Source organism: Xyrauchen texanus, chromosome 35, assembly GCF_025860055.1.
Source record: "Xyrauchen texanus isolate HMW12.3.18 chromosome 35, RBS_HiC_50CHRs, whole genome shotgun sequence".
Lineage (NCBI taxonomy): Eukaryota > Metazoa > Chordata > Actinopteri > Cypriniformes > Catostomidae > Xyrauchen > Xyrauchen texanus.
Window position 1 is genome coordinate 14,295,297 of NC_068310.1, and position 26,841 is coordinate 14,322,137.

Here is a 26,841-nt window from a genome sequence, read left to right on the forward strand (position 1 = left end):
AACAGAAAGACAAATATGAGCTTTTCCACTTTCAATCAATTGCACCCTAATATCACCCTTTAAAGGGGACAAGGCTCAACCTGGGGCCAAAAGTGACCAATCAGGATCAAGACTGGAGAATATTAGTTAACATGTGACCTGATCCTTTCAATCAGCAGTCTATATATTTGTGCATGGGGCTGGTTAAAGATGCAGGGAACAGAGGATAGAGTACCAGGAAACAAGACATTGTGATACATCATGCAATATCTCACGACACACATACACATGTTGGTGCGGCTATTCTTATGAGGACTCTCCATAGACAATTATTTTTATACTGTACAAACTATAGATTCTATCCCCTAACCTTAACCCGATCCCTAAACCTAACCCTCACAAAAAACTTTATGCATTTTTACATTTTCAATAAAACATTGTTCAGTATGTTTTTGTTTCTTTTAAGCGATTTGAATTATGGGGGACATTAGAAATGTCCTCATAAACCACATTTATAGCATAATACCCTTGTAATTACCAGTTTGTAGCCTACAAAAAAATTCCTTGTAAACCACCCAAACCCGCACATACACAGAAGTGCCTTTGAAAACAACATAATGATTAATAGTAAAAGTAGAATGCCCAGATGCGTAACAGTAATGTGAATTGGAGAGCAATGTGTGCTCAAGTGTCCAGAAAATAATGTAGGTTAACAATGCAAAAAAAGTAATAAAATAAAAAATAAATATAATAATAATGGACTTGCATGTATGCTTTGCTTTCTTAGTGCAAAGTATAATATTTTTTGTATTGATTTGGGGTTAAATAAGACCAGGGACATTATTTTTTGCTCTAATTATCAGAATGGGTTAATGGACAAAAGCTGTCCATTACACTTAACTTGATTGAACCCACAGCATTCCTCTAAAGTGAAATGGAGAAAGTGATGATGTGTTTAAACTCCCCTCCCCCACATGACCTTCTCAATTCTGAGGCTATTTTTAATTTGCTAAAAGGCTTAAGCCATAATTCTTTTCCAATTAAATTTGGACCAGCTGTCCTAAATAGAGAGACCCTGTCTCACCGTATAGAGAATATCACTAATATAATCACAATAGAGCCACAAACATACTATGAAAATGTGTGTGTGTGTGCATTGAGGAAGGGAACGAGGTCCCCACAGCATTAAAACACAACACTTCTTATCATTGTTTAATGATAAGTTCAGAGCATAGTGTCATATTCAAACACACAGAGAGCATTTAAGAAAGCAAACTTTTATACATACTGTACACACACAACAGTTCCATAGTCTCACTAACATCCACAGCCTCTGGCAAAACCAACAACAAACCCCTGAGTGTCTCTAGACAGGAACAAGCTCCAGCCTGCATGGGAGGAAAGGCTGTTTGCTGTGATGAGGAAACACGAGTTCAAACATCATGGGGAAGTCTCCATGAGGGCAAGGAGGAAGTTACGTTTCACACCCAAAATGCCAGCACAATGTGGTAGACTGTCTTGTGAGTCTGTCTATATGGAAGAAGCTGGAAGTATAAAGTCTTATGAGGAGATGTCTGCATGCATTTTAAGGAAAAATTTAAATATCTAATAGGCCAAGGCAAGTACTGTAAAGGGATATGGACAGAGTTCTAAATGGATTCCAGGAAAGGTATGGCCTAAAAGCGCTCCTGGTAGCAATACACACTTTCTTCATATATGTGTTGAGGAGAGTAAAAGAGATGTATTTATTTTTTTTGAGACGACCACTTACCGCATACACACTTTGAAGGTTCTATTTTAGTGCTGATTGTATAGTTAAACTAGATTGTAAATAAGATGCAGGTTTTTGTGCTGGAACATCATGAACAAAAGTTTCAGAATTATCATGTGGCTATTTCTACAATGGTATTCAGAAACCAAAAACTTTTGCATGATGCATCGACATTGATTTGTCAGTACGAAGTCCAAGACCACAGTCAGATCAGTAGTTTGGGAGCCAATAAGAGCCAAAAATAAATAAAAAAAAAAATTAATTTCCTTTCTAATTTTTCTGAATTTCATGTTTTAAATTTTAATTGAAATTTGCCATCAAAGAGGTGTCTAATCTAATTAATTAATAAAGCTTTAATCAAAAACACATAATTTTCAAGAAAACCTTGCAGTTATTTTTGATCAAATGCAGTGCTATACAGAGCTTCACAGAATAAATAAACAATAAGAATAAGAATACAAATTATAATAGTAATAATGGTAATGATAATAATAGTAAATATAGCCGCAAGTGGTGATTGTCTGGGGCCAAGTACATATGGCAAGATGTCCAAAATAATCAAATTTGACAGAAAAGATCCCATGGATGCCAAAGACACAGCTAATTTATGGGGGCAGTGGTGGCTCAGTGGTTGAGGCTCAGGGTTACTGACCAGAAGGTTGGGGGTTCAAGCCCCAGCACCACCAAGATGCCACTGTTGGGCCCTTGAGCAAGGCCCTTAACCCTATCTGCTCCAGGGGCACTGTCTCATGGCTGACCCTGCACTCTGACCCCAGCTTAGCTGGGATATGTGAAAACTAATAAATTTCACTGTATATATGCAAAAAAACTGTGTGTATAATGTGTGACCAAAATAAAGGACTCTATTCTAATTTGGTGTGACATTTCAAATGCTCTGAACACAGTTGCAACATGAGGATTTTCTTAAGTTATAGTGCTCCTTTGCATCAAAATTAAATGAAACGTGGCATGTTATTTCAGAACATTCTCTTGTCTATTTGTACAAAGTTTTGATAAGTTTGAAAATTGCACTCACAAGATACAATCTAATTAGTCATTTTAGGTCCTAAAGCTTATTTGTTTTATCTTCAAAACATTTTGACATACCAGTATTCTTTTAATAACTTTTGTCAGGAGAGTGTGTAGATAACATATACCAAATTTCATGCTAAACAGCCATAAGGAGTATAAAATAAAAAATAATGTTTTACAAACTAAAATTAAATCGGTGATATATACAGGTGGCCAAAAGTTTGGAATTTCAGCTGTTTCGGAAGGAAATTGGTACTTTAATTCAACAAAGTGGCATTCAACTGATAACAAAGTATAGTCAGGACATACTGATGTAAAAAAACAGTCAGCAATCATCACTCCAACACTTTATCCTTGAGTAATCATGCTAAATTGCTAATTTGGTACTAGAAAATCACTTGCCATTATATCAAGCCATTATGTTGAAAGCTTTTTGGTTTGTTAAATGAAGCTTATGTCTTTGTGTTTGTTTTTGAGTTGCCACAGTATGCAATAGACTGTACATGTCTTAAGGTCAATATTAGGTCAAAAATGGCAAAAAATGTATCTAGAAACATATCAGTCAATCATTGTTTTGAGGAATGTAGGCTATAAAACGCTTCAAATTGAAAAACTGAAGATTTCATACAAAGGTGTACACTACAGTCTTTAAAGACAATCTCCTAACCCACTAGCGACCAAGATGGACTTGCAACGCATTTTGAAATATTTGGAAGATTTAGAGAATTGTAGCCGGCGAAACAACGTCCAAATTGTTGGAATTCTTGAAAATGAAGAAGGACTAGATATGGTGAAATTCCTAGACGAGCTCTTCCCGAGTCTGCTCAACGTAAAAGGCCATAAACTGGAAATCGAGCGAGCTAACAGAGTCCCAGCTCGGAGATCCACTGAGGGAGACTGGCCAGATTTCTCATGTTATTGCAAGCCGCTGGCACCCCTCATTGATCATAGTGAAGCAAAAGTGTATAAGCCCCCAAGAGCAACATTGATGATTCACATAATGTGTAACTTTTGAACCCATCTTGTAGGAACTATACATTTTTTTCATCAGTTCATAAGATTTATTCTAGAATAGATTTTTTATTTTATTTTATTTTTTACATCTAAGTCCCTCATTTAATCTGTTGTTGATTGCTCAATTGGAAACATCTTATTCTCAGATCACACCCTGGTGAGTTTAGAGGTGTTGCCACATACGGAGAAAAATAAATCATATAGTTGTCGCTTTAATGTTTCCCTTTTACAGAATCCCGTATTGCAACATATGTTAAAGGCTGTTTATATGGAGACCAAATTGGGAGGCACTTAAAGCGGTTCTTAGGAATCAGATCATACAGTATGCCTCATTCATCAAAAAAATCCAAAACCCGAGAATTTGTGGAGTTGGAAGGGAATATTAAAAGTGCCGAGGCAGAGCTGAAGGGCCGAATGTCGTCTAATGGCCTCAGAGAATTGACCCGACTGAAATACAGATATAATACTATTTTGTTGCGGAAACTGGAGTTTTGGCTATTCAGGGCAAGACCGTCATACTTAGAGTCAGGGGACAAAGCAGGGAAGCTTTTGGCTACATATATAAAGCAGAGAGAGTTTTTTTCTACCAATCCCTCAGTGAAATCTGCTGGTGGTGAGATATTTACCTCATCCATTGATATTAATAATGCTTTTAAAGAATTCTATCTTGATCTTTATAGTTCCACGTCTTCGTCTACTGATGAAGATATTAGAAACTTTGTGGAACCATTAGAACTCCCTAAACTGACGACTAAGCAAAAAATGTATCTTGATTGTGCGATAACATTGGAGGAGCTCAGCCGAGGAGAGGGATAAGTGCAGCAGGATGTGGCAGTTCGAGAGAGAGAGAGCCACAAACAGCTGCCATGTGTGCATTTATGTTTGGTGCCTTTTTGTTTAAGTTTAAAGGGGTCATATAATGGTACATGCACTTTTTCAAGTTGATTGTACTGAAATGTGTGTTGGCTGTGCCTGTACACAACCATCCTATTATGATAAAAATCCATCCAGTGTTTTTGTTTTAATCTCCTTATATATTTTCCCCTGCCTCAAATCGAGCCGTTCGACCGTGTGACGTCACACGGTCGGACGCCCCTCCCAGGATTGTTGATTGGCAGCAGTGTTTCAACACAGACCCGCCCTCGCTCGTGAGCGAGCTGTCAATCATAGTCCGTCATCATTGTTGATACACTGGAGCAGAATGGCGACTAAGCGATTGTGGTGTTCTGTTCTTCGGTGTAATAACGAACACAGCAGTCATTTTGATGTTCCTAAATCTGAACCGCTGAAGACGCAGTGGCTGAGTTTTGTTTACAATGGGAATATTCCCCACGAGCAACGTCAATGCGTTCATGTTTGCGCGAATAATTTTTCACCAGACTGCTTTATAAACGAGGGTCAGTATAAAGCTGGTTTTGCTAAGAAGCTGCTGCTGAAAAAGATTCGGTACCAACTATTTATATTCCCTCTGCACCTCCAGAAGAAGTAAGTGTAACGCTTTATTAACCTTTATATTAATCTTTGCAAATCGCTTGCACGCTTCACAATAAATGTGGCTAATGTTTACACTCAGGGTACATTACGGCATGTTTTCCATAACGCTACGACGTTCTCAATATAATTCATAATCCCACGCTTATAATGAACAACGTGTTATGGTTATTGTGTTATTAAAAACTGTGTACGCAGGTGTTACAGTTAACATGGTAACACTAAGTTACACCTGGTTTACTTGTATGTTACTGATTAAGAAGTAATGTCAAAAAACAGTTATACGGAGAATAACTCCAGAACGGAGGGGCGGGGTGACCAAAGCTCATTATCATTTAAAGTCATATGCTCTGAAACGGCGTGCTGAAAACAGAGGTGTTTTTGAGCAGGTAAAATTAGTGTTTTCTTAAAATACTAATGAGAATTTTTAATAAAAGTATATTACAAAGTTTTCATTTAGACCCTAAAGATTCATATTAACTTGTACAAAAATGGCATTATATGACCCCTTTAAATTAAAACATTACTTTGACTGTTCAGCCAGTTCCTGCCTCCTCCTTGCCCTTTTGGACTGTGTTACATTTGGCTTGTTATTCTACAGGCTTGGTTTAGGGTTTTTCCAAAATCCCTAACCCAAGATCTAAATGTTCAATTGTAACTCCAAGAGCTTTCAAGCTACATCTTCCAAACTCAGCACAGACCTTCAGACTGTTCTGGAATAGTGTGCTATATCTTTTTTTAACTGATCAGGCTTACAGTATTGCCATGGCGGGTAATCAATAATCCCCAAAATCTAATAGATTTACATTGACAGGGTGGGCGGGTTGGTCTGTCAAGTCCAAATTTGCATATTTTGCTGCACTGAAACTTTGAAATAGGCCCTACATTTAAAGTCATACAGTTTTGTCTGTGGCAGTGAGTAACATTAAAACGATATATCCTGAAGCACAACTGTAAAGCATATTCTGACAAATGTTTCACCAATTTCTTTGGCAGCCTTTCACAGTAACTATCACTGAGCAGCCACTTTGTTGAATGCAGTCTATTATTGTGGTCATACTGATTTCAGATTTGCCATCCATTAAATGTCAAATAATAAAATAGTTTTTTTTACATGTCAGTCTGAGGGCTCTTTCATGTATACCAGACATTATGCTGATTGTCAAAAGTATGGCTCTGCGAGACTGCTGGCATCTATGAAACTGAAGACTATTGGCATCTATGAAACTGAAAACCACTGGCATAGAAATTTTGAATGTGGTCTGCTATGGTTTTCATCCCTTTTCCCTCAGCTTCTAATGGAGTGTAAACAAGGGTAGATGAGAGATCCCTTCAACCCCTACTCCAACTCTATTTTCTTTTCCTTTCTCCTTTGATTTTCCACAAAGTTTTCCCTTCTCTTCACAACTTCTCTGCTCATTCCCCATCGTGCATGAAATGCTCTCCGCTGTATAGCTGGCTGCAGCCTGTTGAGGTATTTTTAGCTCTTGGCAAACCCCCATTCATCCTACCCTCTCCAGCTTTTTTCTCTGCCAGAGAGCTATTTTCTGCACTGGGGTAAGTGGTGGCCAAAAATGTGGACAACACACTCCACACTTTGCAAATACTGTCGAAGCAAAGAAGCAATAAACCCTCCCCCATCCCTTAATTCTCAGCGCATGGTGTTGTATTTCCCTCCGGAGAATCTCTAGTCTATAGTAAATGTTTGCTTTTATACGATTGCACAGTGACAGTCTCTAATGAGGCCCAGTAAACTGTTCAGTCATCATTTACTCATTCTCATGTTGTTCCAAACCAGTATGACTTTCTTGCTTCCATTGGAACAAAAAGGATTAGCAAGGTACTATGTTAGTCTCAGTCTAACTTTGCAAAATTGTTCCATAAAATGCAGGGAATGGTGACTGGAAATGTCAGCCCCTAACATTCTGCATAACTATTCCTTTAACAGTATGTAAGTCTTCCCACCATTAAACGAGAAGTATTTAAGTGTATAATATCTGATTCAGATGAATATGAAGTGCACTTGTGTGTATGTACAGTGCGTAGGAATAGCATCCGATCAGACCGTTCTTATCATTAAGATACGATGGCGCCGCAGATGGCCGCCTCGGTGTGGAGCTCTCCAATTTGTACACCAATGACTGCACCACCAAGGTCCCCTCTGTCAAGCTCCTGAGGTTTGCAGACGACACCACTGTCATCGGCCTCATCCGAGATGATGATGAGTCTGCATATAGAAAGGAGGTTGAATGGCTGGCTGTGTGGTGCAGTCAAAACAACCTGGAGCTGAACACGCTCAAAACGGTGGAGATGATTGTGGACTTTAGGAGGAACACCCCAACACTGACCCCTTCACCATTCTAAACAACACTGTGGCAGCAGTGGAGTCATTCAGGTTCCTGGGCACTACCATCTCACAAGACCTGAAGTGGGAGATACACATTGACTCCATTGTGAAAAAGGCCCAGCAGGGGTTGTACTTCCTTCGCCAGCTGAGGAAGTTCAACCTGCCACAGGTGCTGCTGATACAGTTCTACTCAGCAGTCATTGAGTCTGTCCTCTGCACTTCAATAACTGTCTGGTTTGGTGCAGCTACGAAATCAGACATCAGAAGACTACAAAGGACAGTTTGGTCTGCTGAGAGGATTATTGGTTCAAGAACTATACACTTCCAGAGTGAGGAAAAAGGCTGGTAAAATCACTCTGGACCCCACTCACCCTGCCCACTACCTTTCTGAACTGTTGCCTTCTGGCCGGCGCTTCAGAGCTCTGAACACCAGAACCGTCAGACAGGAACAGTTTTTTCCCTCAGGCCATCCATCTAATGAACAATTAAATTGCCCCATTGAGTAATAATTATGTGCAATACACAGTTTAATTTTAATTTATATTATCCAACATATCCACTTCTGCCATTACTTACATTGTTCTGTACATAATATACAGTTTTTTGTTCTCTATATAACAGATTGTATTAGATTTGCACTACGTGTGTGTATGTGGGTATGTATGAAGGTGAGTGTATGTACATATATGTATAATTATTTATTTTGTATTCTTTTTTGTTTTTTGTTTTTAATTACCTATGTCTTGCTGCTGTTTTTTGGTATTGTTTGTATTGTTGTACACTGGAAGCTCCAGTCACCAAGACAAATTCCTTGTATGTGTAAGCATACTTGGCAATAAAGCTGATTCTGATTCTGATCTTGTTAAATCTCCCTCCAATCCTGTTAGGAGGGATTTGGTCAAGTCTTGGCAGTCACAAATACTGTCTCATTTGGCCCACAGAGTGAAGAGGGAGCGAGAAACAAAGAGGGAAAGTGGAAGGGAGAGAAGTCCATATGCCGGGCTCTTTTAATGAGACACAAATCCCAAAACAGGTTGGCCTTACATGTTGCACAACAATTCTCTATTAGTAAATGGACCAAATTATCAATCTTTGGCACATAACTTGTCCCGTATTGTTTGTACTATACAAATAATGCAGTAGTTCAACACTCGTTACTTAAAAAAAAATAAAACAGGGTACAAGTCCTGAAGAGTGACGAGTCCACAGTGTCATAGAAGCACCACAAAATTTTGCATTTGTGTTTTTCATCTCTGATTTGCTTTTATGACACTATCAGTTAGGTTTATATTGAAGGTTTAGGGCATGGAAATTTTTTATAGAGAGGTTTTGAGTAGGGATGTTCTGATACCATAAGTATGAGTATGAGTACCGATACTTTTTCTTTAAGTACTCGTTGATACTGATCCCAATACCTTTTTTTTTAACTCAATATCAGCAGTTTATTTCAATTTTATCATCAACATTTTTAAATAAATACATTAAATAAACTTTAATCAAATTAAAGTATAACAATAAATGTTCAAAATAGTATTATATAATTTTTTTATCAAATGATGTGCTATACAGATCCTCACAGCACAATCCTAAATACAACATTGGAGTTATTTTTTCAAATAAAGTGCTGTATGCATCACAGATGTGAGATATTGCTTAACTAGAATACAGTTACTATTGATTCATTATTATTATTCTTAGCAGTAGTATAACAGTGAATATTACATAACTATACAGTAGTGATCTATTTCTGTCATCCTTTTTTCATTTAAAGTGAGTTTTATTTTGAAGTGGAGCATTTTTATGATTATGAGTACAAGTACATGAGCATGGTATCGGACCCGATTCCGATACCAGTATCGGTACATCCCTAGTTTTGAGCAATTCCATGACAATTTCAACCATAGAAAATACAATTTATAGCAAAGGCACAAAACCCCTTTTAAATTGTTATTTTGGATATATATTTTACTGTATTTTAGTGCTATAATAGATTTTATTTGAAAATGGCATTGTTTCTCCACCTCTTGTGAAGGGTGCACCATTTCTAAAACAACATTTTCAAACAGCCATATTTTATAATTGCAACAGATGGATTGAAGGACTCTTTATTTTCACTTTATGGTAACAATAAGAATTTTCCAGAGAGACAAGACATTTTCAGAAAAAACAAGCATGCTGTCATTACAGCGCTTTTTTTTTTTACAATATAAGAGCCACATTTATGATGTTGCTGCATTTCAGCGCAGTGTCACGTCCGTAACGTTTAAGAGTTTATATCACTCAAACTATTTATTTATTCAAATAAGTAGAAACTTTCTGTAAAAAGCGAACTTATTTTGATGTTAAGTATGAATAACAAACGGTCACCCTTCTTTACATTAAACACCCATAAAAATGTGTTACGGACGTGACAGTTACAGACGCTTCATATCAAATCATATGGATAATAAACCGCTCATCCTTATCTAAGATGATTCTGATAGATCACTGACTGTTACTTTGATCTTTGACTAGTTTCAAGCTACTTAATTCATAGCCAGCATTTGGGAAGGGACTGTTTTGACAAATTTTGAGATTTTAATTGTAATATGATAAACATCATCTAATATTGCTGCGCTGCTCAGTGAGTTCTGCTTAATCCTGCTAGAGGGCACCAGTCAGTTGTGCAGCACTGTCTGAAACATTCAATGTAGACTTTAAAACACAGCCTTTTAAGGCTTAGCATTGGTGCACGGCCATTGTCACGATTTCAGTCTTGTTTTATCCATCATGTAGCCTTGATGGATATCATAAAGATGTCTCAGTGGTCTAAGTCTGCACGTTTCAGTGTTTTGGATGGTTTTCCCGTCATCGTGTAAGTACTGCTACATTTTCTGATGTCTGGACTCTATCTGCAGGTGTCTACGATTAATGGTTTGATATACTGGTCATGAGTACTTTACTTTATATGTGACCCCCCCCAAGAACACCCACAACACCATGGCATTGTGGAGGCAAGTTTTGAACAGCAAAGCACCACTCACATTTTCTTCAGAAAGAACAACTTGAGTAATAGCTATTTGTCACGTATGTCAAGCTGAACAGAAACAAATATTTTAATGAACTACTGTAATACAATACAGAAATACAACCCAGAGGAGATCTATTTCTGCTGATGAGAAATAGAGGAGAGGCACAATGTGTGAGACAGAGAGAGACAGGAAACAGTTTGAAAATGATACAGGCCTCTGGGAGCTCCAGTGTCATCTGGGCCCTTGTATAGCACATGGCAGATGGAGATACTCTGAGAGTGGAAACCACAATGGAGGCATGCTGGGACGTGTCGCACTGGGTGGTGCTGAAGGATTGAATAAAGCTCTGCTGTTCATGCCCCGGGGCTTAAAGCAATTAAGAGCTCATTTGAGAAATAAGCTGTGTGATTATTCTCTCGAAGTATCACTCACAGATTAGTATTAGAGAGAGAGAGACAGAGAGAAAGGGCTGTTTGATAAACGGCAGGCACTGCCATAAAAAAACAGACTGTGGGGAATTCAAGCACTATAGGCGACAAATTAAATCAAGGTCTAAAATACTGTGCATACACACATACTAGAGATTAAATGACAGGAGGGAAAACAATCATAGGGTACTATTGATAGATTGATATCGGCCAGGCTGATTAATCGGCAGATATTTGGACATTTTGTTTATTATTGGCATCGGCTCATAGTACAGCACAACAGTGCCTACTCCATTTTTATGGCCGTCTTGGTTCCAGAAGTTTTTTTTTTCCTATTAATTTCTTCCATAGGGATTAAAAATATATGCCATTTAAGACTTAAAAATTATGGAAAATATAAAACTACTGAGTAGTGCAAAGAATAGAACAGAATGCAGGTGTCTCAAGTAGTGGTCGACTGAAAGTTTTTCTTTTTAATGGCCGATGCTGATGTCCAGAGGGCAGGGTGGCCGATAGTCTGATTTAATGCTGATATATAGCACAATTCAATATAGTAAATAAGATTTACATAAAACTGCAAAAACTCTTATTTAGCACTGTATTTACTCAAAATTTCACACAAACTTAACTTTAACCTGTCGTTTCCGACTTCTTGCATGAATGCACCATAGCGCTTCGACTGCTGGCTGGAAGTGATTCAAGAGAGGAAAAAGAGAGTTTTAGGGCACTTTGCCGTATATCAAACAAAGGACAAATGTATAAAAGTATGAACATCACAAGAGTGAATATGATAGAACAGTTTGCAAATCAAAGTCTCAAATATTTGTTCAAACTTTTGAGAAAGTGAGAGCAGGCATTGCCACCAAAACCAGGACTGAGACCTAATATAAATTCATAGATATTTATTCTTACAAGGAATGTTTCTGGTTTAATACAAGTTATACTATATTGACAGTGTTTGTGGCATACCACAGAAATTAATGTTGACTCTTTCTTCTTTCCCCCCACTATACTTGTTTTCAATGATGTGCAACATTTACATATCTGTTAATATAAAAAATTTTTTTTTGTTTTTTAGGTATCATGACCCTTTAAAAATCTGTTCTCTCTATGGAGCAAAATAACAGTATGTTTAATTCTGGACTGTAGCGCTCTATACAGTAACTGTGCACTCTTGGGCAATTAACATTTGGTTAGTTGTCAAACCACAAAGACATTTTTCTTTTATCCTATTTTTTTAGTAAATATTGTGTAAAATATTTAAATTCAGCAATTGTGTGTACATCTCATTTGCTCTCATTACATTTTATTACATGCAATCAATACCATGCAAGCAAAATTTTCATTAAAGCACCCATATTTGTCTACTTTACAGTATACCCACAAGTTTCAGGCAACAACCTTCAAATTCAACTGTAGCTTTGTCATTTTACAACTGCCTGTGAATTGTTTGAGGTTTTGAATGAATGAGCAGTTTGCTGTAAAATATGCAGTGCAGGCACAGTTCCGCAGACAGGCCAAGACATGCGGTTTATGTACAACACAAGTGAAACACACACTCTCTGATATTTGAGCTTGGAATTTCACTTCGACAAAAAAGAGGTACTTTCTTTTAGAGTGAGTCAGCACTGCCGCACCTTAGGGGGGAATTTAGTGTCTGGTACAACAAGGGAGGTCAAAGGTACACTCCAAAAAACGTTGTGTTATTTATTTTACCCAATAGCTCGGGTTAAACATGTTGGGTGGTTCTGTTGGGTTATTCCTAACGTTTATTGGGTTGTTTCTATAATTGGGTTAAAACTGGTCTAGCGAGGACATTTTAAATTTCAACGGTCGACCAGTGCCACTGCCAACAGAAGATACAGAGGTGAGTTAATAATATCATGTTATATGAACGCTTTTCAATTTCTTTATCAACATACAATAATAGCTGATTAATTAAATAATTAAATAATTTCCCCTTAATTTTGGGTCTGCTGTATTGCTGCTCACTTGGCTACCGACATAACACTTGCTAAAAAGTCAGCCTATTTTAAACTGGGGCATAGAAACTATTAATTGGGATGCTCCCCCTCACTTTCTGTGTTCGTCCCGACACTTAAAAAAAAAAATCATACATAATATTTCATATATTTGGCCGAAGTGTGAAGAAATTGTAAGACGCCTCGGCTTTTAGACTCATTATCCGGTGTTGCGGACACGGCAGTTTTTCATCAACTGAAATAAAAGTATATTGTCATTTTTACAGTGTAACATTAAAATGCTTCAAAGCTGAAATATGAAACATTTTATCTAGAAAGTTATATCTGCACTAAATTATATAATACACAAATTGGACTCAACAAGATATTACACCAGGGATCGGCAACCTTTTTGACATGGAGTGCCATGTCAAAAAGCGAAAAGAAACAAATGAAACACGGAATGTAGTCTGTAAACCACGCAGTCTGACCGAAGCAAAGCGGCGCATTTACTCACGAGATTAATCGAAAGAGATGTGCTGCTGGCTCGTGATGTGCTTGCACGCACAGCTTCCCATTCAGCTGAAGAAAACACGCTGCGTAATCATGAGGAAGGATTACATCAAGATGTAGATTGGAATGCAGGTACGAAATTTATATAAATATAGTCTACTCCTCTCTCGCCGTTGCTGGCGTGCCAATGATTACCCCTCCGCGTGCCAATACTGGCATGTGTGCCATAGGCTGCCGACCCCTGTATTACACAATAGCCAGCATCTACATGACATTGGGTGACAGCCTAATCAGAAGCCACATTTCAGATAGTTCTGTGCCCCTGAATTCACGACGGTTCTGACTTTTTTCACGTTGTGACCTGTACCACTTTTGTTGTGACTTTTTAATGCCAAAAAGCAGCAACATTTTGATGGTGTTCTTTTACCATTGCAGTAATGTGCCTGGCTCATTTTGTGATCGCTTGTTAATGAAGCCCATTGCTTGAAATTTAAATAACAAGTTGTTAATTCACTTTATATGAACTATATTTTTTATATAGGATGTGAGGGAAACACTTCAGAAGTTGAACCTTGAAACATTAATTAAAAAAAAGAAGCCCCAGGCCATGTCACAGCCACACCAGCGTCAGCTCCAGGCCATGTCACCGACACGCCAGATTCAGCTCCAGGCCATGTCACAGCCACGCCTCAGCCTGCTCCATGCCATGTCACAGCCACGCCTCCGCCTGCTCCATGCCATGTCACAGCCATGCCTCAGCCTGCTCCATGCCATGTCACAGCCATGCCTCCGCCTGCTCCATGCCATGTCACAGCCATGCCTCCGCCTGCTCCATGCCATGTCACAGCCACGCCTCAGCCTGCTCCATGCCATGTCACAGCCATGCCTCAGTCTGCTCCATGCCATGTCACAGACTGCTCCATGCCATGTCAGAGCCAAACCGCTGTCTGCTCCATGCCATGTCTCAGCCAAACCCTTGACTGCTCCATGCCATGTGACAGCCAAGCTTCAGTCTGCTCCATGCCATGTCACAGCCAAACTGCAGTCTGCTCCATGCCATGTCTCAGCCAAACCCTTGACTGCTCCATGCCATGTCACAAGCAAACCTCTGCTCCACGGTCCAGGCCCACCTCCATCCCTATGACTCCACCTTGGCTCCACCCCTCGAGCCTCTCACAACACCCCCATCCCAGGTCCCTACAAAACAGTGGACTTATGTCATGTTTATTCCGTTTTTGTTCATGTGTTGGGGATGTCTGTTTTCGTGTCTTTTATTTTGAAAAGTGGAGTGGCGTAGTGGCTAAAGCACAGGGCTGTTAAGCAGGGCATTAAGGCTGTTAATCAGAAGGTCATTGGTTCGAACCCCACAGCCACCACCATTGTGTCCTTGAGCAAGGCACTTAACTCCAGGTTGTTCCGGGGGGATTGTCCCTGTAATAATTGCACTGTAAGTCGCTTTGGATAAAAGCATCTGCCAAATGCATAAATGTAAATGAAAAGTTAGTCCTGTTCATGTCTTCAGGTCCTTCATTTTGAAATTTGTTCACTTCCTTGTCTAGTCATGTGATTATCCTGTTCCTGCCATGTTTCATGTGTTTTTTTCTCATTGGTTCCTTTGTTTATTAGTCTTGTCTTGTTATTGGTTCATGTTTCATTGTCTTGTTATATTGTTTTCAGTCTTGTATTTTCATTGGTGGTCTTGTTAACTTGTTACCCATGTCAATGTATTATAGCCCTCATGTTTGCCATTGTCCTTTGAGGAGTATTGTTAATGTATCTCACTTTTATTTTATAAACTCAACTCAACTCAATTTTATTTATAGAGCACTTTCAAAAACCACACTGGGTACCAAAGTGCTGTACATGGAGTAATAAAAAATAAAGAAAAATCACATAAATACAGCTTAAGAATGGAAAAAACATTTAAAACCTATAAAACAAGAATAAGATCAAATTTACCTAGTACAATTTATAATGCAATTAATTAAAAGCTAGGGAAAATAGATACATTTTTAAGGCCCCCTGGAAAGAGAATAGAGACGGAGATGATTTTTATGACCAATGGAAGCTCATTCCAAAGTCTAGGGGCTACCACCGCAAAAGCTCTATCACCTTTAGTTTTTAGGCGAGATCAAGGAACTGACAGACACAGCTGATCACTAGAGCGGAGAGACCTTGAAGGCTGATTCAAACTTATTAAAGCAGAGATGTACTCAGGTGCAAGACCATGAAGAGCCTTAAATACATACACCAACACTTTGTACTTGATTCTGTATTGGATCGGTAACCAATGTAGTGAAATCAAAACTGGGGTGATATGGACTCTTTTCCTGGTTCCAGTTAAAAGCCTAGAAGCTGAATTTTGGACCAGCTGCAGGCGAGAGAGAGAGGCCTGACTCACACCCAGATACAAAGCATTACAATAGTCCAATCGAGAAGACACAAAGGCATGCACAACCTTCTCCAAATCATCAAAAGAAAGGATGGACTTCAACTTTGCCATAGTTCTAAGATGGAAAAAAAATATTTTTAACAACAGCATTTATTTGTCGATCCAACTTGAGCTCAGAGTCAAATATAACACCCAGGTTTTTTACATAGGGAAGTTTTTTCCCTGGAAGCTGCATAAACTGCACTTGGGGTCATCACTCCATCGTCTTCGTCCTTGCCATCAACATTACACCACTGCCTACTTATTTATTACTTCTTTATTTGTGGTGGCTCTTGTAAATTGAAACATGATTGTAAGTAACTTAATGATAAAAAGGAAGTAAATTGATAACACAATTGCAACCATTTACTTAATTAATGAAAATGTTTGCTACTTTTAATTTAATGGAAATAAAGCATTTTCAATATATTTGTAACTTGTGCATTATAATTTATTTACACAGCAATAATAATAATAATAATGTCAACAACAATAATAATAGTACCAATAATACTAGGATGGTTAAAGCAACATTTTGGCCCCCCAAAAAATAAAACCCAACAAATTAGTTATTTTATAACCCAAAGTTATTTTAAAACTTGCTACCCAATGCATTGGGTTAAAATAACCCAACAATGGGTCGGTGCTATATCAACCCACCATATGGGCTATGTGTTGGGTCATTTTTAACCCAACTGATTTTAGTGAGTAACTGTAAATGTGCAAGCTCAAATAATGGAAGGCTATTCTGTTGGTGCTAAATAGCTACTCTGGTTTGGAATTAATTACATCAATGTGATGAGGAATGCCCTCTCAATGGATGTTTTTTTTTTACACTAAGAGGTTCAACAGTAAAAATTCACATGTTACACACTCTAACACACCTCTGTTAAAACTAGTGCTTGACCAAAATGTGTTTGATGCTTTTGTAGACAACAAGTGTCCAGCATACAAGTTGGAGGTTGGTTGAGTAAATCTCTAGGGAGATGTAACAAAAGAAACGAAAATGCGGTCATTGATATTGCATAATAATCTTTTATCATTATTTCTTAAAAAAAATATTATTTTAAAAATTATTATTTTAAAACATGATTAATATAATTAATTTTGTATTATAATTAAATATAAATAGAATTATTCTCCAATAATTATTTTATTGTATTATTTTACATATATTTGTTCAGGTTATACGGCATATAGTTCACCCTGAGAAACCGTTTTTTTATTCTTGGCTGAAATTCATCATATTTGTAAAAAAATATATTCACCACTATACCACACAATCACTGGTGAGTTGACAAATAAATACAGTTGCACAACGTGAAATTTGGTAGCAAATGCAATGATTTTCTCTCAATGTAGTAGAGGTTTGCACATAGAGTAAAAGATCAATCTTGAGATTTAAGAATTGATATCGAAATTCGTGATGCATTGGAAAATCTATATTTTTTTTACCCACCCCTAGTATATAGATTCCTCAAAATTGCTGGATATAAAAATTGCTCAAAACTTCAGAAAAATAGGGCCGCGAGCTAGAAAGAGCAGCCTTGACACCACCCTGAGAAAATTTCGAGGTTGCAGAACTGCACCAAAAATTAAGCGTTGCCAAAGTCAAATTGGTCACAGATTTCTAATAAGCAAAGTTTTAAGAAAACAAAAAAAAGAGGCCTGAAAATTGAACTGGGTCTCACATTGTTCCAAACCTACATTATATAACATTCTTTTATCTGTGAAACACAAAAGGAGATATTAGGCAGAATGTTGGCATCAGTCACCATGAACCCATTGTATGAAAACATTTAAATAAAAAATGTCATCAAACTACTCCAGGTAGGGAAGGGGGTATTGCCCCAAGTGAAGGAGTTCAAGTACCTCGGGGTCTTGTTCACGAGTGAGGGGACAATGGAGCGGGAGGTTGGCCGGAGAATCGGGGCAGCAGGGGGCGGTATTGCACTCGCTCTATCGCACCGTTGGCACGAAAAGAGAGCTGAGCCGGAAGGCAAAGCTCTCGATCTACCGGTCAATTTTTGTTCCTACCCTCACCTATGCTCATGAAGGCTGGGTCATGACCGAAAGAACTAGGTCAGGAGTACAAGAGGCCGAAATGTGCTTCCTCAGAAGGGTGGCGGGCTTCTCCCTTAGAGATAGGGTGAGGAGCTCGGAGTAGAGCCGCTGCTCCTTTGCGTCGAAAGGAGTCAGTTGAGGTGGTCAAGGATGCCCCCTGGCCGCCTCCCTAGGGAGGTGTTTCAGGCACGTCCAGCTGGGAGGAGGCCTCGGGGAAGACCCAGGATTAAGTGGAGAGACTACATCTCCACACTGGCCTGGGAACGCCTCGGGGTCCCCCAGTCATAGCTGGTTAATGTGGCTCGGGATAGGGAAGTTTGGGGCCCCCTGCTGGAGCAGCTGCCCCCACGACCCAACTTCATATAAGTGGTTGAAGATGGATGGATGGATGTCATCAAACTAAATGGTGAGTCTAACATAAGGCTGAACATCATCTTTTGTGTTCCACGGAAGAACGGAATCAAACAGATTTACAAAACTTAAAACCGAAAAAATCACAGATGGACACACATGGCCACACACACACAGTAAAATCAACACACCACAAAGCACTTAATCAAGAAATGTCCGGGATGGAGTCGAGAAGAGAAGAGAAGGGCATTTGCTCACTCTGATCTTGTTCAAACAAGCTCGCAAATTCAAGCTCCCAGTTTAACAAAGAGAACAAGTTTTCAAAACTTCATGCATATGTGCACACATACTAATCTACATCAATACAGGGATTTACAAGCTAAAGTATATTTACATTCACCCTTAAATCACTTCGATCATCAACTCAACCAGGCAAAAGCAAAAGCATGTGTATGAAATAACAACCTCATAGCACTACTGCTTTTAACCCAGGTGATGATGTACAGGCAATGAACCAGTCCTGATATGCCTTAAAACAGTCCTGATAAGCAGAACATTCCAGAACATACCCTCCCACTAGGAGCACAATCATCATAACAAAGTTTATTTAAAGGTGAAATGCACAATTAAAATACTTTCTCCTATCCAATCTTATATACAGTATATACAGAAACAGCTTTAAGTAAGTCATTAGGCAGATTTTTGGCTGATGTGGTGCCAGGGTCCTGTTTGAGAGAGTTTCAGGCCAAATGCTGAAACTGTAATCACCAGGGCCAGTTCTGTGTTGCTACATCTAACATCTATTGATCAAGTAAAAGTGTTTTTGTGCCTTGCATTTACACTTTTATCTGGCAAACATTGTTGACGTCTCAAAATGTTGAGTCTTGAAAGCATCTGTAAGAATGGGTTGAGAATTAGAAAAAACAATCAGTTATATTTTATATCTTATGCAATAATTTTTAGCAAAGCTTGTTTGTAATACTTGTAAAGTGAAAAATAAACAAAAAATACACTGCTAAAAATAAAATGTCACTCAAATCCATTTTGTGCTGAAGCCAGTGAAAATGTTGAGAGGGCAAGTAAAAATTGGAACTACTAAAATCTTTACTGTTGAGCCCTGTGTGGCACTATCAAAACATTGCTGTTTATTTGAGCATCATGACAAGCCTGACATAGCAACACTGGCTCAACCAATGGCGTGAGTTTGGGAAGGGATTATTTGGTCCAGAAAATTATTTATTTTGCAGTTCTGTTTGGTGCCACTAGAAGTGCAGAAATGACACTTTTAATAAAATGTTGTCTTTATGAAGTCTTACAGAAGAACCATAGTCTGTATACATGTATCTTCATTCAGCTAAGCATATGAGTAAAGACTAGGGATGTGCATGAGTAATCGAGTAATAGGGTACTCGTTCTGCACCAGCTACTTGAGTATTAAAACACTACTCAAATATCACAAATTATTTTCCTTTCAGCATTTCCCTGTAGTGAGCAGTGCTGAATTACACTGTTTTCCCACTGAATCTCTCACCAAATCTTGCAGTTACAATTGAGTCCACAGGGGGGTGCAGTGGGTACATGTTGTTGATGTGTTGGATGAGAGAAGAAGACATATCATGGCATTTTGTGCTTCTAAAGGCAGTCACACAGGTCGAGAAGCACCATGCCATGTCGCACCGTGGCTAGGACACAGCACAGGAATCAATCAAACGTCATGTCGATGTGGTTCAGGTGGCAGACAGTACAAACAAAAGTTACCAATGTTTTTCCCTTCTTCAAGAATGAACAACGCTAGAGTAAATAATATTTGTCATTTGATAATTATTTGGGTTGAATTCAATGGAAAATATTCATGCTGTGCTCCATGGCGCAGCAATTTGAGCAGCCTCCGGATTCGAATTCGGATTATAATCCAATCGTATTATTGTGATGTTTTATGATATGTTGAAGGGTAACACGTGTATCTCAATTAAGAATGTGCCCAAAGCAAAATACCTTATTAGGAAAGGCAAGAATAATGTCTTCAAATCGAATAGCGGTTTCATCCGAATAATATAATAAATATTCATATGACTGATTATCCAAGAAGCACAAGGATAAAGTGACATTTTAAATAAACATACAAAATTACAAAGAATTTATGAATCTGTGCAGCCAATATTTCTAAAGTGTAAATCTTATGAATGAAAATGTGCACGTGGTCTCTGTTTATTGTGCACGTCAGGAACTTGTCAAGTGTCACATTAACTAAGATATGGTGTCATTTCAAGAAGTGGAAAATGCATTCGATTGAGACAGGATTCTCATGTATTTATTTATAGCCTAAACCTGAGCGCAATATGAAATACCTGACACTTCTTCCTGCCCTTCTTCTTTAAACTGAGCTAAATTTGAGAATGTTAAGTGTTCTTGAACTCTGAAAAGGCGCTATATAAATTTGACATTATTATTATTTAACTAAATAATGGTGATCTATCGTAAATATTCCTGATAGACTTAAGGGACTTTCACCTGTTTGTAGGCTATATTGATTTTATTTTCATTTATTTTAATGTTTGTATTTGTATTTATTATTCACTGCAAAATGTGTGCTTGACATTTGTCATTTTGCTTGACACATCCTGCCTTCAGAATAATGTTGTTATACACTACCAGTCAAAAGTTTAGGGTCACTTACTTGTTCTTTATTTTAATAAAATATTTTCTTACATTTTAGAATAATTGTAAAGTCATCTAAACTATGTAATAACATAAATGGAACTATGGGAATTTTGTTGTAAAAATCCAAAATAAATCAAAACTGTGTTATATTTTAGCATCTTCATAGTTGTTATTCTTTGCCTAGATTTTGCAGAAATGTACTCTTGCCATTTTCTAAACCAACTTCATGAGGTATCACCCTGGGATCCCATCTATGCTTGGCACTTATTGGCTGCTTTTCTTTATTATTCAGCCAAAGCAAAAAAAATCCTTTTTTTTAAATATAATTTTAGTTTTTGTAATGAAATCAATTAATACGTTGGCACAATTACATTAACAACATAACATCTACAGTTAATGTAGCCTACAAATTCAGCTTAATCTGATAAAAAAAATATACAAATAATAATTATATAACAATAATAATATAAATTAAAATAATATGTATTATTATTATCAGTCTATTATTATGAAATGGCATATACAAGGCACATTTTAAATTTTTTTAATAGAATAAAATACTATAAAATGTAAGATTAATTTAGTTGTGATGTACTTTTTTTTAAGCCCCACTCACTCCCAGTTCTATCCAAATACTGAGACAGATACAGTTAATTTTGTCATATTAACTGATACAGATATAAATACAGATAGTGTCTTCGCTGCACACCCCTAATCACAATGGATATCATATCATGAGGTGACAAAACCAAGCTCTACTAATTATGCAGCAGCATGTCCACATGCTACAAAGTATGTCTGTGTATGCTCTAGCAAGACTTTGTGCTTACTTTGCAGCAGCAGCAAGACCTAATCCTATCAACGTCAACATTAACATCTTAAATCCGAGAGTTGTCATGACTGAACTATGACTTATTTTTGTGTGATATGATTGTTCGTAAAATAGAGTAAAGATAGAACAGACTGGGGCTGGAATTTGGTTTTTGCTTCCATGACTGGCACCCAATGTCACAACAGAAAAGCATTATGTCTGAGTTAATGTCAGTCTCACTGGAGTAACCTGTGGTTAGGGTCACAATAGTGCTGGTGCTATTCGCATTCATCTTCCCTATCTCAATCGCAACACATGCAGGAAAATGCACTTTCGCAAGATGAGCAAAGAAACTATGGAATTCGAAGTGTTGGTGGGGTAGTTAGCGGATTTTGCAAGTCACTAATGATGTTTTCACATTTGAGTCTCCTTTAAATCTGTGCATGCTTGCAAGTTATTTTCCCACCAAGGGGGCTTTTTTTATGTGCAGGATAATCGCCTCAGGTGAGTTAGGTCCCGTCTTTCGCCGGACCATGAATACATATTAATTTTGTTCATTAAAAATGTATGCTCTGAGTTAGTAGCCTAGAAAATGAATATTTTAGGCTATGTATGCCATTTATATATATTTTTTACCCTGCCGATCAATAAGGCTATTATCAATGATGTGCCGACTGCTTAACTGGTTAAACAATGTTTTATCATGTGAGCACATCATGTTAAGAAAAATACATTAGGTTTATTGTACATTTCTCACATTTCTTTTTTTACCAATTTTATTTTCTATTGGAACTGTAAATGGTTAATTTTCTTTACCAAACAGCTGTCATATTAGATTATAGGCTAATGCATGTCATGAAATACATGCAACTTTTCAGCACATTTCTTTCTCTTGTAGATTGGCTTTCCTGTTAATAATTTTCAACAATGTCCTGACTGTTTTAATGTTAAGTAACTTTTACTTGGTGAATTCCATTTAGAACAGGCTATTAGGGTTACTCTATTGGTGCTGCACACTATTCTTTTAATTGTTTCGATAAATATGCCTGTATTCGCTAATGTTTATTCAGTGTATGCATGTCATGTTCTATATTTTATGTACAATGATCCTAATACAAGGCAAACAGGTTGCAGATAAATGCCCCTTTTCAGCTGAATTTAGTGTCAGATTTGACTGTTAGAATAGATGAAGTATTTAAATGGGTTGAAAAAAAATCTGACCAGTCGATTCCAAAATTTATGCTTAAACATCAATGAAATTAGTTGTTCCACTTATCCCCAGTTCTGAGTGTCACTAGTGCATTTCTAGGGTGCGCAAGGTAGTTTTGTCTTAATTTACTCATCCAAATATTGTTCCAAACCTGAAGACTTTCTTTCTTTCATGGAACACAAAAGGAGATGTTATCCTGAATGTTAAGAATTGACAGCCTCAGTCAATATTCACTCTTATTGTGTCATTTTCCATAGAATGAAAGTCAATCCTAACATTTTGATTTTAACATCTCTTTTAGTGTTCCACAGAAGAGAGTCTTACAGGTTTGGGTGTATGTGAATTTTCATTTTTGGGTGAACTAAACTTTTAAGACACTGAAAGAGTGTTATTTAACCTTTAATATCTCTATTTACCAAGCAACATCCTGTACAGAGCAAGTGGCAGTCAGAGAGAGAGAGAGAGAGAGAGAGAGAGAGAGAGAGAGAGGAAATTTTGTAACTCTTTAGATGTTGTAAGTGGCACAGGGTTCTTGAAACATAATGAGTCAGCTGCCTTTCTTCCTCTTTCTACCAGCTCACTTCAAACCAGATCAAACCAAACAACCAGAACTACACCAGAGATCAGATATCAGTCCTGACAAACAATGAGAATGTCACTACAACTGCTCACACTAACATATGCGTACAATACCATGTGCCCACACATCAGATAACACACCCACACTCAACACAGACAAATTAACAAGTTGTTAACGTCCAAGCAATGTGCAAACCTCCATCGCTTCTGGTGACGATTTTGTAATCTGAAGTTCACCTTCAGAGAAGAATGCTTAGCCGAGTTATGTTCAGTTGGGACACCAATACAATGGCAAACAAATTAGGTGATATGCATTTCTGGTAATGAAAATAAATAAAAACCACCTGAGTAGTAAACATAAGTACATATAGATTATAAATAGATTTCTGGAACCTTTTTTGTTGCTTGCCCATGCAAAGCTTGCTGCTGTGATGCTAGGGTTTTTTGGGTGCCAGGGTTGGTTTGTAAGGTTTTCTGAGTGGTTGCTGGCATGTTACTAGGGTGTTCTAGGTGATTGCCTACTGGTCCAAGTCAAAAGAACCCACCCACCAGTCTCTGATATTCTTGTCACTAGATATGCCAGACTGACCTGAGATCATGACTCTCTATTTGAGAAACTTTCCGCAATTTACATAAGTTCATGTGAAGAGAAGCTGAGGTTTTTGTCATGCCAGTGTTTGCCAATAACACTGAGTTGACATTTGACACTTGAGTGATTTCTGAGTTAACACGTTCCACCTCAAGACCTGCTGGACATCAAAAAGCAGAAGCAGCCCTGTGCCCATAGAGCCAGTGTGATGCGCCAGCTTCCTCTCCGAGTCAATAAAACAGTCCCTCTCCTCGCAGCTCATTGGGGATCATAAAAAGGTCGTGACCCCTGCCGATAATAGAGCAGATGTGAACTGTAACTTCAAATATACAGCTGTATGCTAATTAAAACAATTTTTAAAACTAGTCTGAGTATATGATCTGGCAAATGAATAAAGAATGTGGTGTAATTAGAATTCCACAGGAGGAAGTTCTCATCATTACGAATAATGCAGTCTTTCCCAGATCCACCCATTTTTAATAAGACAGAGGGGACAAAATTAGCGCAACATTAATTACAGCAGGCAAATAGCACTGACTTTATTACATACAGCACATTTATAATAAGCCTCATTTGCATAGATAAAATGACAATCAGTGCATTCACATGCATGATCTAACCGATTATGTTTAATAAGCCAAACAATATGTAAGGTCATGTAAATGGCTTTAAAAGATTTTAAATCCTTTATGGGGTTTAGGTCAAAAATGGTTTTAAGTACAAACCAATCAGCACATTTTTGGCAATTACTCTGATTTTGCTCTACATGTAAGCACCTTTACCGGTGATCTTACTGGCTTACCCAATGTGTGCAATTGTTGTGCGCATACCTGTTTGCGTTTTGACGTCAAAAGCAGAGATTAATGTGATGTTAATGTGATGAAAGTCTCTTGTAAACGCGGTAAGAGGCCGCAACGATTCAGCAACGACTTTCTTGCGCTGTCGAATTTGAACGAATAAGTAGATTTTTGGTAGTTATCAGCAGCACACTGGTGTGCATTGAAACACGCTCAATGACTTAATTTCAGTACTCATGCCACAGAGCTATTCCAGTGCATTTCAAGCCATATCAAGATGGATTGTGGGTGGTAGGTGAATAAGATGTTTTAGGCAAAAATACCATGCTCTAAAGCGCCACAAGTGTTGAGTTACGTAATTACCCTGTAACAGTATTTCAAAGTCCTTCTGGGAAATCTATTGGGAGTTTCAAATGAGAATTATGTGCTTGTTGGAATACTTGTGTGTTCTTTCCAGCCCATCAAAAGCAGGCAAACTCTTGACATGCCACCTCATGTTTTTTTGTGTACTGCGGTAATATAGCCAGCATTAACTGTATTATTCCTGAAGCTTCTCAAACTGTCTGGGCTTCATGGTCTCTTACATGGCCCTATTCGAAATTGCAGCACCTCCAAAGGCCTCCAAATATTATATATAATATTTAAACAAATGTAGTTTACATTTATTTAATGCATAATATTACTTTTTTATTTTAAAACACAGATGCACTCTCACTCACAGAAATGCTAGAACAGATGAGTTAAGGCTGTTTACGCCAAACATGCATTTTCTATGTGAAAGCGCTGGTTGCACAACTTTTACTGCTGCACCACATCTCACTGTCTTTTAGCATCTCGCACAGGACCAACACATTTTTTAGAGACAATGTCACGTTCAAATTTGACAGAACAAGCTGTGTCAGCTGACACGTCTCAGATGCGGGATGGGTTCGGCCTTCATCTGCCTGTTCAGACTTCTAGCTATTAACACAAATATGACACACTTTACCTAGATTTTTTGCAATTATTAAATAATCATCTGATTGTGTTTTTTTTTTTATCTAACAGTAATTCTTTGTGATAACCGCAATTATTGTACACTTTAAATTCCAATAAAATGTTAATGCGCATACAGTATAAGGGAATTTTAAGTGAATATATAAATGCCATCAACGGCATGTTTGTGTTTCATTCAGTTGACCTCCAAGTGTCACTGACCCGCAACATGTATGTCAACCAGAGCAGCTCCTTCCGGAAGAGTGTGTGAAACGCTTCTCGAGTTCTCTGATGTGCATGCCGTCAGCAAAGGCTTGCCCCAAACTCACGCAAAAACATAAATTAAGAAATATAAACTTTGATACTGAATGCAAAGTGCACCATCTTCACTTTAAACCATCGTCTAAAGGCAAATATTACTGGTCATAGTGTGTCCATACATAAAGTGACACAGAGGAGGAGACACACGCTTTCTGTGGAGTGATAAAATTATCATACGAAATCTCAAATGTTTTGCTTCATGACAAATAAGGGCTTGTGGGTTCAATCAGCATTAAGGAGCATTAAAATAACATGTGAAAGTGAAGAAATTAGGACAGAATTATTTTACTAGTGCATATTATAGTATAGTATATTAGAATAGCATTATATATATATAAATATGAGTTCCAAAAACAACAGTGTAAATGTAAAATTGACAAAATCTAAAGTTGACCATAATTTTTCATGTCATTCACAAGTTTTAAAGCCTTTTAAAGTTTTTAAAGCATTAAAAGGAAACTGTATATCCCTACTTTATTATTTGATTTACATATTTGAAGATAAA

At 37.7% G+C, this 26,841-nt stretch overlaps 1 protein-coding gene across 4 annotated transcripts in view; it reads right to left on the minus strand.

The window, feature by feature from the left end:
* The window catches only part of LOC127629189 (regulator of G-protein signaling 20-like), a 65,813-nt gene that overhangs the window by 14,190 nt on the left and 24,782 nt on the right, over positions 1–26,841 (minus strand). The gene's annotated exons all lie outside the window — the stretch shown is intronic.